Genomic DNA, 4395 nt, shown 5'->3' with positions numbered 1-4395 from the left:
GTTAGTGTCTGCTCTTCTACTTTCTTCCTGTGGAAAGAGCGCACGACTTTTCTGCTTGCATGAGGGTGTGTGGGAAGAAAATGAAACCATAACATACTGTAGAGATGGAAACAATTTGCGTACCGAAACACACGTTATGCAACTAGAGAAAATGGCATACTTTGCCTTATGGGAAATCAGTCTTCTTTAATGCAGAAAGAAATCTGGCAGACAAGGCCCAGGTGCCAAAGTTATGTTTGCTGGTATGATATGTTTTTCACAAATGCATAAGCACACACACACTCATGCACAAATGATTTATGTATTACAAATGTATTCATCATTGTATTTATATGTCAGAATAAGCATATTCTTCTAATATATTGTACAAAAATATGTCATGGTGACTAAATTACAAATCATTTATCATTAGAAGGTACACAATGGGCAGTGGCAGTTATGACCATGTTTACTCCATTTGTGTATCATTTTCTGCATAATGGAGTGAGATGTTCAAAGATCATCTGAAAATACACAATCAGACTCCAATATTTATACAAAATCTGACAAGATTCGAATAATTTCCAGAGAAAGTCTAGAGAGCAGGCTTTGGAAGCTCTTAGGTCACCATGACCACCGTGTTTCACTTCAGCAGCTTTGGGAATAACAACGCTGTTCCATTTGACTTACCTCCTGTGTGTACACTATGTTGGTATGTGGTTTTAATATGGTCACTATAACAAGTTAAATAGAAACAAACTGTTATCTTTATTGAGGGGTGTTCAATAAATCTTGAATAAAAGGATATTGTGCATTTTTGGTCATTTCATGACTTGCCAGCATACATATCATATTGTCATTTTACTAGAACCTTTCTTACGTAATGTAGTTCTTATTACAACGAGCTCATGGTTAAATCCATACTGTGCAACCCAAAAAGATTACCGTTCAAACAAGATAACACTGAACACACCAGTGTTTGTGACTTTGTGCAATAAATTATAGTAATGCACAGTGTTGGACTTAATGGTCAGTCCTGCATGCTCAAAAATTTGCACAGAGACGTTCTCCAAAATCAAACAGAAGTTTTATTATCAGATGTAAAAAGGGTAACAAAGCTTTGGGTTGTCAGTCGCTCTCCACACTCTCTCAAAAGCCAACAACCCTCAGCACACATGTCAATAGTATTTATAGGTATGTATCGCCGTTCTGTTTTCTGTTCCTCTTTTCTTGTCTCCGGGCAGATCCTTTACATAACAACCAATCAGGACAGCGGCATTACCGTTGCCTCGCTTCTGACTCCATCTCTTCTCGTATCTGTGAAAAACATTTGCACAACACAGCCGTCCCAACTAGTTTCGGTGTTATATCCTTCGCCCAGTTCCCGGAAGACAATTTTCATGATGCACATTCATATACCACAAACATGATACATAACTCAACAATTCTAATCTTTACTAATGCACTAACTAATTAAACTATTATCTAAGTTTCATCATCAGGTGAGGTATATATTCACTCCCTGTGTGTCACTTTGTCAGCAGTTACTTTGCCCTCCTAGCAGAACTAAATGTTCTGTCAGTTTAACCCACATCCTGTTTTTTATTCATGCAGCTCTTTGTGAGTTCCTCATAGCACAGCAGTATTTTTCCATTAGAGCAAGCAAGCAAACACAGTTTATAAACTCATAATACCTCTACATCCCGGTTATATGATGTTATTCAATAAAACAGGAAAGGAAACTTATCAATTATCCCTCAACAGACTACTGTCTACGTTTGTGTTGTAAAACATATACTTGAACCAACTAATGTCTACAAAGTGTATGTGCTGCTGTTGCTATGATGCCTGATGGTGCTTAGTGCTCAACCCATGAGGCCCATAGCCTTTGTTATATCAGAGAAGCGCATGAAACTTATAACTAACTTAAATGTGTTCTTTCATATAAGAAACTCAATACTATACTAGAAAATCCACCACAGAGACACCAATACATTTCTGCTTAACTGAGAACAAAAAGTAGGTTTTACACTCACAGTTATTCAAATTTCGAATTATTGAACGTTTTCTACCAAACTGTTATCACATCATCTTCACAGGTCACATCATCTTGTAAACGGCCATTAATGTAATAGGTGACCGAAGGTTCTGCAGGTCATTTACATAGCCAAGAACCATTTGAAACCACAATCCTCACATAAGGTTGGATTGCCCCACGTTCTCACCTTCTGAAAGGAGATATTCACCTGGGTAATTGAGACTTTAACCCATCCCCCAAACACATTCTGAGGTCTGCAAAAGTACTCGGGCAGCACATTCAGTGCCTTTGCGTATGCATTTCAGAGAGAATGTGTTCAATAGTAACAGTAAACCGGAATGAGTGCATTAAAGAGAAAGCGTACCCACGGGTAAGATGTGTGGTGTGGTGTTTCTAAAGAAACCTCCCAACAGTAATCATTTTACAATCCCATTCAAAAGAAACACTTGCACGAGGCTTTGTTTATCACTTTTGCCCAGCAAATCATGAGGCGCTGTGAGATTCTGGAATTCATCCTGTGCCGTCTGCTTAACCCGTTCATGATCTCATACTAGAAACATAGGCAGTCACGTATGTCTTCAAAGTGTATGTGTATTTGTAATGTTAAGCAGATGTCTAATGGTGCCGCTTGGTGCTCAACATGGGCCCATAACCTTTGACCCCTGAGGCCACAGCCTTTGCTATATCAGAGAAGTGTATGAAACCTATAACGAACTGTGAGATTCTAAGTTTTGCCTGTGTCCTGTTGGACTTTAAAGGCAGTCCTGCATGCTCAAAAATTTGAAAGAGACTTTTCACCAAGTTATATAGAAGTTTTATTTATCAGATGTAAAAAGTAACAAAGCTTTGGGTTGTCAGTCGCTCTCCACACTCCACCACAAGCCAACAACCCAGATTATTCAAAAAACACACATATTTATTCAGTATTTGACGTCGTTCTCATCTTCTGACTCCTCCTTTTTCTCTGTGGAGTATTGCTCCTTAGCAACCAATCACCGTGAACCAGTTTATCTGACTCCGTCCTTTTTCTTAGTTCCTGCAAAACAACATCTTCTCACAACACATGTTTTACATCCTGTGGTCAGTCGCTAGTTTTGAGGAATGTTCTCTAGAGACAGTTTCTTTTGGGGAGTGTTCCCTAGAGACAGTTTCTTGTGGCCGGACAACATACCAACATTCTTAACATTCTTTTAGTAAAAAGAAAACACTCAATCATCTAATGCTTTTAATTATGTAGCGTTGTTTCTTAATCCTATGATTCATTAAAACACATCACAACTCATGATTATACTTAAAACATATGCAGTGGATTGATTCATAACATTTCTTTTCTGTGTGACTCTTTATGTGTGTGTGTGTGCTGACTTAGTTAGACAATTTATGGTTCCAACCCCCACTTATCCTGTCTCACTCCGCTTGCCACAGTAACTTTTCACTGAGTAAAATAGCAAGCACATGATAAAAGCACACAGCTTAATGATTTAATGAAAGAAAACACTTATTGATTATATTGATAATTAAATCATACTTTTAACTGAAAAATATTTCCACAGTCCTAATTTGGGTCACACACTGTGTATTATGCTATATACATTTAGTTAGTTATAGGTACAAATGGTAATGAAATCATACATCTGCCTGCTAAAAGGAAATGTATATACTTTTCTTTTAAGAACTTCAAAAGGGTTAAAAATACTTCAAAATATAGTGAGCCTGACTGTGAACTGTGGCAGGTGGAGACATTTTTCAAATGCATGATACGTTTTTCACAAAATGTTTCACAATTTCTAGGCAATGAGATGCTAAAATTAAATTACTTTGGATTTATTTTAGTTAAAGAAGAACCCCACAAGTTCGCTATTATTCTAAAATGTGGTCAACATAACCTCAAATAGATAAGAATATAAAACAATCGAATGTAGACATTGATGTTTAAAGGTTATCGTACCATGAGTATGTAAGGCTGTAAATGATCAGATACGGTGAACCAGATGGTAAACTGATCTTCGTTTTGACTCTAGAGGTAAAAATGTCATAAAAAGATCAAAGTAATAGTGCCGCGCATGGAATTTGTGAAAGCTGAACTATTTCTTTGAGCAAAGCTACGAGAGGATATTTTAAATACACATTTACATTTCGTCATTTAGCAGACGCTTTCATCCAAAGAGTTCAGGGAGCACAACTATATGGTGGTTTTTCTATTATAGTATTGAGTTTCTTATATGAAAGAACACATTTTAGTTAGTCATAGGTTTCATGTATTCCTCTGATATAATACAGGCTGTGGGCCTCATGGTTTGAGCACCAAACACACACACTTTTGTGGACATTAGTTTGTGCATTATTTAATTTATTGCACAAAGTCACGATCACAAACA

Source organism: Triplophysa rosa, linkage group LG24 (genome assembly GCF_024868665.1).
Source record: "Triplophysa rosa linkage group LG24, Trosa_1v2, whole genome shotgun sequence".
Lineage (NCBI taxonomy): Eukaryota > Metazoa > Chordata > Actinopteri > Cypriniformes > Nemacheilidae > Triplophysa > Triplophysa rosa.
The sequence above is the reverse complement of the archived record's forward strand: the minus strand, read 5'-3'. Positions refer to the sequence as shown.